This window comes from Crinia signifera, chromosome 5 (assembly GCF_055691185.1).
Source record: "Crinia signifera chromosome 5, ASM5569118v1, whole genome shotgun sequence".
Taxonomy (NCBI): domain Eukaryota; kingdom Metazoa; phylum Chordata; class Amphibia; order Anura; family Myobatrachidae; genus Crinia; species Crinia signifera.
The window spans coordinates 189,997,980-190,007,605 of NC_139221.1; the positions used below are offsets into that span (position 1 = coordinate 189,997,980).

Genomic DNA, 9,626 nt, shown 5'->3' on the forward strand with positions numbered 1-9,626 from the left:
GGCATACATACCAATAGGAATGAGCTTTCAATTAAAAACGACTAGGCTGGTTCCTCTGTTAATTCTTGAACCGACTAGATTAGTGTCTCTGCAATTTTTTATATAGAGCAACATAGTCTCAATTCCTGACAGATGTCAGATGATGCGGCTCAGCTGACTTCCTGAGGGAGGAGGTGGCCAGGGCTGCGTTTTGCTTTGGGTTCAGGTATTTATTTCATTTACTTTTACACTGCACTGTCTTGTTGTTTTTGGCTTCAGAAAGGGGCGCAGCCCCGAAACGTTGCCTGTATGCACCAATAAACCTAGATTGGTTTTTCTCACTATTTCCTGAGTGCCGCCCGTCTCTGCTGCCATTTTATATATATACATATATATATATATATATACAGATATATAGATATAGATATATCTATATATACAGATATATAGATATAGATATATCTATATATCTATATATCTATATATCTATCTATATATATATATATATATATATATATATATATATACTCTGTGGATCAAGGTGCAAGAGTCTCTTGATAAAAAGCCTGTAATAGGCTTGAAACGTCGGAAACTACAAGGTCTCCTGTATTTCTTTCATTTAAAGCAGAGTGCCGCCATCCACAGAGTATATCTATACAATCTGCGCCCAGCAGGCCATTTATTTCGGAGGGCACCTATTTCCTTTAAACTATTGGAGCAAAGTGCTGCCTACATGCAATTGCTATATATATATATATATATATATATATATATATATATATATATATCCCAGTTGGTTTACAACTGATATTGTTGGACAAGACTTAATTGTTTGTGCACCCCGTATTGTCTTCATGCTCACTCCGTGGGATTATCACATCAGAGAATATTACATTGATTGATACGTCAGGAATGTCTATTGCTGAGGAACAAACAGTATTTGTGAATGTGGTGTTACCACTGTGAGAAGTACTCACACATACTGATACAGAAGCTGAGAGCATCCTATTCAGTGATAACTTAACAGCCATAGCGGGAGCAGAATCCATACAACAACTGGTTGCACAATTAACCAGATTGAAGAAAAAATAAATTGACTTTTATCTACATGGTGTGTCTCTATCAGATTATTTCCATGAGAAAGATACCAAAAGGCTTTCGCGTACAGAACACACCGACAATTGGACGATACAACACTGACTTCTGTCGCAAATGGGCAGCAGTACTAAACAAGTTCTCATTTGACCTGATACTGCTTGTTATTGAGGAATCCCACAGAGAATTAATTTCCACCAAAATCAAACACTTTGAAACAAAACATATCACAGCCATCAAGACTGACACTTTGCAACATTGGATGACCAATTTAACCACACAAATTGATAAATACAAGGCTGATTTAATTCAATTCAAGAAATCTAAATTTGATACAGTCAATAAGGATTATTCTGAGCAGCGGGTATACAGCTGGGCCTACAACCGTGGTCCACAATGCGACAGAAGACCCAAATTCAGACGCCAAAAAAGATTTCCTTTGGAAACAGACAACTCCAGTGGGGCCAACTCCTCCAGCGACGCAGAATGTGCCACCCAAAAATCTTTAGCACGTTGCAACCAGAGCCACAACGAGTCCATACGAGGCGTGGAGGCCAGTGGGCGAGGGAGGCAAGAACATCTGAGAGGAGTAAAGACAACGTAGTCTTTAATCTATCAGCACGAACACTGTCACCCACAGAAATTGAAGTACTCAACCTTGGTCTCTCTTTTGTCCCCACACACCACGCAAGCCAATTCCAAGACAAAGTGGATCTGTTCAAGTTCGACCGCAGACTGAAACTGCGTGAATACTTTGGAGACACCCCAGCCACTTGTACCCATGCTGGCCTTTTTGGGGTTCCGCGCCCCAGATTCTTAGTATTAGGGACCCAACAGAAATGAGGTTACCGTGAAGCTGGTTGGTGGGCAAATATTTCTTGGCCAATGAATATACCAAGAACCTCTATTATTGATTGATTTTGATTAATAATATGGAGTGTGCATCTGCACCACATGTCTTTCTTTGCAGAACTACAAGTCCCAGCATGATAGCACCTCATGTAAATCGGGTGTGCATTCTAAGATCCCCCCCCCCCATAGTACCCATTCCACACAGGTTGTACGGAAAAAAAAATCGACTTTCACACCCAAATCTGTCAACAAAAATATCAAATGTTTCACTGAACATATGGACAACATAATCAATAACAATGCTAGATATTAACAGCCGACCAACCACATTCTCACTGTCCAAAAACAACAAGCACTTGGGTGACTACAAGGACATTGTGATCAGACCCTCAGATAAAGGGGGCGGGGTGGTCGTACAGGACTTACATCAATATATATCTGAAATTGATCGGCAGTTAGTCGACTCACAAGTATACCGAAAATTACAGTCTGACCCAACGCTTAAATACAAGAAAGAATTGGATGACTTATTGGAAGAGGCTGTAAGGAATCAACAGATTACTACCACTGTGCGAGATGCAATTCAGAAAGAGATGCCCAGAATACCAGCATTGTACACCATCCCCAAAATGCACAAGGATGCAGGCAATCCCCCAGGGAGACCGAACATTGCGGCTCGAGACTTTATTCTATGACGTATCCAAATATTTAGACCACTTCTTACAACCATTGATTCAAACACACCCACATTTTCTCAAAGACACTACTACTTTTTTGCAGAAACTACAATCATGGTCTACGTTGCAGAATAAAATACTGATGTGCACCATTGACGTATCAAGCTTGTACACAAGCATACCACAGACAGCTGGTCTACTTAGCATTGAGCGTTTTCTGTGCAACAATTTGAACTTCAAGGGGCCAGATCTTAAGTTTTTCATGCAACTTTTGGAACTCACGTTAACTAGGAATTACTTTCTGTTTAATGGGCAACTGTACCTGCAAGGCTCGGGGTGCGCAATGGGATCTTGCGTAGCCCCGAGCTTCGCGAATATTTATATGTTTGACATTGAAAATTACTTATTTTTCAGGGATCCCCAGACATCACAACATATAGCGGGCTATATCCGTTATATAGATAACATATTTCTGCTGTGGTCCGGAAGCCCTGAATTGTTCAAAGAAACCATTGAGAGAATCAATAATTTTGAGTGCCCAATCAAGCTGACATATGAGTGCAGCTTGGAGACAGTACACTACTTGGACGTACAGGTATCACAAAACACTGCAGGGCAGTTCACCAGCACTATGTACTACAAGCCTACTGACAGGAATACCTGTCTACAGGGGAGAAGCCATCATCCCGCAGCGCTCATCAAATCCCTTCCATACTCGCAATTTTTGCGAGTTAGAAGAATTTGTAGCGATCCAGAGGATACTGAAACACAGATGAATACTATGTTACGAAGATTCTTGAGACGTTACCATCATAAAGCACTTACAGCCAAAACAAAGCACTGGCTATACCTAGAGTGGAAGCACTCGCCAATAAATCTGTCAAGGAGTCTACCAAGTCATTCATGTGGACACAAGAATACACGACCACCAGTAAACAACTGATGCAACGGGCCAAATCTATTTGGCCCTTAGTTACACAAGACCCCAGTTTACCAGCCCTTAAAGATGTCAAACTTATACCTTCATATCGCCGCAGTAAAAACATAAAAGACTGCCTGGTACACAACAACATAACCAGTATGGCAATACCCAGGCCTGTTCACTTTCTTACCCGCAAACCGGGCAATTACCGTTGCACGGGATGTGTGACTTGCAGCGCAATGGAAACAGGAGATAAGTTTTATCATCCTCACACAGGTTAAACATTCAGCATCAAATACCCACTAACTTGTTCAAGCAGATTCGTAGTTTATCAAATCAAATGCCCATGTGGCATGCGATATATAGGAAAAACGACCAGACAGATGAAGGAAAGATTGGCACTGCACAAATCTCACATCAGAGCGGCCCTTGAAGGCAAAGCGGCCGACCAACCTGTCGCCAGACATTGGAGGGACGCACATCACAGCATTGCCAGTATCAAATTCCAAATGATTGATCACGTCCCAACCGAGGACGGACAGTGCTACAAAGAGAAACTTTTTTGGATTTTTTCATTACAGACTGTGCATCCAAAGGGTCTGAATGAAATTCTCACATACACAGCGTTTCTATGATCAGTCTTGAGACTCATATATTTCAGATTTAGCAACCCACAGGGTTGAGTTGCGCATTATTACGTTATACAGTATCATGTGTTTTTTCCTGTTCCAGATATTGGACTTTGATACTTCCCAAATTGCATTTAAACATATTGCCAATAATTGCTTATACATATTTTTCCCATGTTCTAGACATTTTGTATCTTTCCATTTTTTAGCACTCTTGACTGTAGCACTCGAGGTTTGGTTCACCTTATTTTATGTTTTTATACAGCCATTTCCCATGACCGTAACCACCAGTCTGCCCCAGTAAGGGAGATCGGCCATCAAGATGATGCCAGCAAGTGATATAAGGTATTTTTCCTGCTGCTTGGCGCTACATACGGTGTACTGATACACGATAAAGGTTACCATGGTTACCAGGGAAACGCTGTGTAACCGCGCTGCTGGGGAGTACCCGGAGCGTCACTGGAGGCTCAGTCTGATGACGTCACCGGACCCTGAATGCGATGCACGGTGGAGGGCGCACTTGAATATAAGTACTTTTGTAATTACACCTTGTATATATATGTCTTCTGTAACACTGTACACCAGGTCTTGATAAAAGGGTTCACCCCCTGAAACATTGGCTATCGGAACACAGTTGTGCTGTTGCCTTATTTGCATGTTCTGAGTGACATCCATCCTGGATATATGTATTATTTGCCTAAGGATAAGCACCAGATAGAAGCTGGTTATTTACTGAGGAGTGCCGGACATTTGGGACTGATATATATATACGTGGAGGGGATCGCTCAAATGCATTATTGAGGCTGGAGTCCCGTTGGATTACCCGACTGGATGCTCTAGCACCAAGGGGCCTTAATGAGTCCCTTGGACTTCACTGTTACTTGTAGCTTTTGTGCATTTGTGCCATCCTATTAGCCACCAGCTACTAACTTATTTGATATAGATATATTTGTATTTAAACTTTAACTATGATATGAGGGGTATTTCCCACTCTATAAGCTTAATTGGTTGGAGTATAGTCCATAAAGGGTTAATGCCTCTGTGTACATGTTTTTAAATGTGGTGATATTTTCCATTTTTCCACTGTTATGGTGTATCCGTGTTTTTGTGTGGTGATTGTATACATTGTATATATGCTACATTTGTTACGATGGTGTAATTGTTTATTCATTTGTATCTTTGTCTTTATGTATTTTTTTGCTGTATGATGACGTCACCCCCGCCGGCGGCGTTCCGGATGTGAGAGGTGTCTGTTGGAAGCCGTTTGCTATATATATTGTGTTTGTCTATTTGCACTTTGGCTTGACAAAAACTCTAATAAAAGAGTTGAAACGTTGCTGTAAGGAAAACTTGTGCATGGCGTGATTTCTTCTACATTATTGCATTATAAGACCGGAGTGACGCTGACCATCCCTGCTATATATATATATGCAAAGAATAGGGAAAGCAGGGTGCGCTAATGGATATAATCATAGCCACTGAATAAAAAAACAATTTATTAATAACAATAAAGAAAGCCCTTAGGGCAGTGGTTCCCAAACTGTGCGCCTAGGTTCCCTGGGGTGCCTCGGAGAACTTGCAGGGGTGCCTCAGGTTGGTGGTCTAGAACCAATTCAAATTATTTATGGCCAATGAAATAGGTAAAATCAGTGCTCATGGCTTCCAATTATACAATATGTGGGTAAACAGAAGTTAATCATGTTCCTCACCATATAACTGGACCTTAGGATACAATTTAATCACAATTTATTTAATTTAATATTTTTTTCTGAAACTCTCAGTAACAAACTAGGGGTGCCTTGAAAAATATTATGATAAATTAGGGTGCCGTGATTCAAAAAGTTTGGGAACCACTGCCTTAGGGCATACACGTCTACATCACTTCATAAAACAGATGAATAATTTCAGTGAGGGTTAAAAAATTTTAAAGTCGAGTAGACGTGTATATTGTAATTTACAGTATGAATTGTAAACTTCCATCGCCCCTGAGGAAGTCATTCTATATGACGAAACGCGTTGGGCATTCTACTCGACTTTGGAAGTCCTCAATGAGACTATTCATCTGTTTTATGAAGTGATGTTTACGCTTGCTCTAAGGGCTTTTTTTATTGTTATTAATAAATAGTTTTTTATTCATAGGCTGTGATTATATACATTAGTGCACCCTGCTTTCCCTATTCTTTGCATCTCTAAAACCCTGGGTCCTGTCTAACTGTGGTGCAGCCAACATTCTGATTTGAGCGCGAGTTCGGGGTTTTTGTGTGTTTATATATATATATATATATATATATATATATATATATATATGTGTTCAATAGATGAGGATGCGGCGACTAATTGCTCTTAAAACATATAATATAAATAGTGCAAACTGCACTTATTAAAACAGTGTATGCTGGTGTTTAAAAAGGGGACTGGAACCACTATATGTGGTTAAATGTACTCTAAACTCTAAAAAGCAATGAAAAAAATATATATAAATATGCCAGAAAGTCACTATATTTAGATAAAAATATAAGAAGATTTATTTAAACAGTAAAAAATAGAAAAAATAAAAACAGACAATTAAAGAGATTCCTATCCTAAAAACAGAGATGAGGCTCTCAGAATAAATGGATCTATTGAGTGTATTCAAGGTGCAAAAAAACAAATAAAGTGCTTATCTTTAGATGAGGCAGGAGGGCTAGAGTGACCCAACGTGTTTCGTCTTTCTGACTTTATCAAGGGATGCAAGTAGACTGAGACCTGACCTGTATTTATACCAGTATATCTCCTGCTCCTATTCTGACATCACTTCCTGTCATAAATTACTAATGAATAACAATCAGGGTTTTCAGACCTAATAAACATGAATACACACAGCCCATGTTCTAAATCGCTGGAATAACTTCTTAAATATCCTGCTAGCTGTTCAAAAAACATTTCAAAAGTCCACAAATAATCTTAATAGTTATGTGTGCGGTACTTCCGCCACACTTCCGGTGTCCAATGAGGGCTATTGCGCATGCGTCCGCATATGCGTCTGCTTGTTCTAGTTCAAGCCATCCAGCTGCTCTGAAGAACTGTCAGAGACCCGGTTCACGCTAACTGTGCATGCGACTGCTGTTTCATCTTTGTATGCGTCCCGATCCTCTAGTGTTCTGTTTGAGGTCTGTGTCAGGGAATCGCGTTGTTCTTCTCCAGTGTTTTCATATTGCGGACGCCATTTTACTGGAGACTGTGGGTTTATTAAGGCTTTGTGATTAACGGAGGCCATTTTCCATGGGACTTTCCTTACGGCATTACATAGAATATAAAAAAGAGCATATGAATGAACTTATACGGCTAGTTATGTTATACTTTCGCAATTGCACAGAGTAATTTAAATGATTTAAAAATAATGATAAAATGTACAGTGACATAAATCCTATGGATATTTTATATTAAATTTATAAGTGTTAAACAATAAAGTGACCAGTGCAGTAGGTGACAGGTGCAATAATATTAGTAAACCATAGGGTGTTATTTAAATAGGTTATATTAGGTTACATGATTACATGCACTATTTTTAAAAGTGGTAATATATTAGTGCTAGATTATATATATATATGAAAGAGACTATATGAGTGATGTACCATTTACGAATAAAAAGGTGCTACAAATAAGTAAGAGCGAATTTCTTTATTAGTGGACTAAAAACAATAATGCTAATGACTAAAAATATATATGCTAAACCTCACTTCGAGACCACATTTACGTATTGTTCATAGAGAAACATTGACCATCGCTCCACCAGCATTAGCTACAGCACTTAATTTTCCTAGGAGGTCTCCCATGCAAGTACTAATCCAGCCCAGCACTGCTTAGCTTCCAAGATCGGACGAGATTGGGCGTGTACCAGTAATGTGGTATGACTGTAGATGCGTGGACAGGTCTAATGCGTGGTTATCCAATCTTGTGGTTCATAAGAGAGGTTATGCTAAAGTGATAGTGCTTGTTATTAAAATCTATATAAAGGTAGAGGGCAGTAATTGATGATAGAAAGGACCTTATAAGAACGGGGCAATTTCGTAGCTTTCATTAAAACCATCTGGATGCATGGTTTTAAGCTCAAATATCCAGAACATCTCCCTTTGTGAAAGTTTATTAGCCAGGTCCCCTCCTCTTGGGCCCAGTTTGACGTGTTCTATTGCCTTGAACATGAGTCCCTCGGGGTTGGCATCATGGTGTGTCAGAAAATTTTTGTAAATCGCATGACTGTCCAGTTTATTTTTTATATTTCTGCTGTGTTCTTGTATGCGTAATTTTAACATTCGTTTAGTTTTCCCGACGTATTTAAGATGACAGGGACATTCCAACAGGTAGATCACTGAGGATGTATTGCAATTTGTGAAGTCTTTAATTTGGTATTCTTTGCTGTTGTCTGAGTTGGTGAAGTTTTTTCTATTTGGGTGTACATGCTTACAGATGTTGCATTTACCACATTTATATGCTCCCTTGCATTTTGGACCAATTGGATTATGATTACACTTTGATGTTAGGAGACTGGGTGCCAGGATGTCCTTTAAGTTTCTGGATTTTTTGAAAATAAGTTGGGGGAGTATCTCTTTAAGAACTGGGTCCATTAACAGAATGTTCCAGTGTTCGTTTAATGATTTCCTTATTACTGGTTCATGCTGACAAAAGGTTGTTATATAGGCTGTGGAGTTGTTCTTTTCCTCCTTTGCTTTATATTGGAGGAGTTCTTCTCTGTTGGTATTTTGAATCCTGTCTGTAACTTGATGTAAAATGTTTGAGGGGTATTCTTTTTCTTCAAACCTTTTCCTGTACACTTCAAGTTGTTTGTCGCATTCCTCCTTATTACTGCAGTTCCTCTTTATCCTATGGAACTGTGAGTACGGTATGTTCTCTTTCCATTTGCGTTGGTGGTTGCTTTTGAAGTGCAAATAGCTGTTGGTATCTACTGTTTTTACATAATTGAGTGTATTGACAGTTTTATCATCCCCTTTCAAAACAAGGTCCAAGAATTCAATTTGGTTCTTATTGATATTGGACGTGAATTTGAGATTCATCTGATTATTTTCTATATGTTACAGGAATTCATTGAACAACTCTTCCGTGCCATCCCAGATAATTAAAATGTCATCAATGTAACGCTTGTAAAATTTTATATTCTTTTTAAAAACGTGATCCGTGTAAATAAAACGTCTCTCCCAACTCCCCATAAAAAGATTTGCAAAGCTTGGGGCAAAAGTAGTCCCCATAGCTGTCCCGCACTTTTGTAAAAAGAAGTGGTCTAAAAATTTAAAATAATTGTGGCTTAAGATGAATTTCATTGCGTCACATATGAAAGTTTAATGACATGGATCAAGCATAGTCATTGAATACTTTTCAAAGACAAGGTGAACTTCAAAGAGAACGAAATAGTACTTAACAAAAAGATAGAACGAATGGAGGAGGAGGTAATAAAAAACAAAGAGAAAAAATTAGCAA

At 39.0% G+C, this 9,626-nt stretch overlaps 1 pseudogene; it reads right to left on the reverse strand.

Annotated features, from left to right (window-relative positions):
• Window positions 1-7,932: 7,932 nt before the first annotated feature.
• LOC146006031 (5S ribosomal RNA) lies at window positions 7,933-8,055 on the reverse strand (annotated as a pseudogene).
• Between the last annotated feature and the right edge of the window lie 1,571 nt (window positions 8,056-9,626).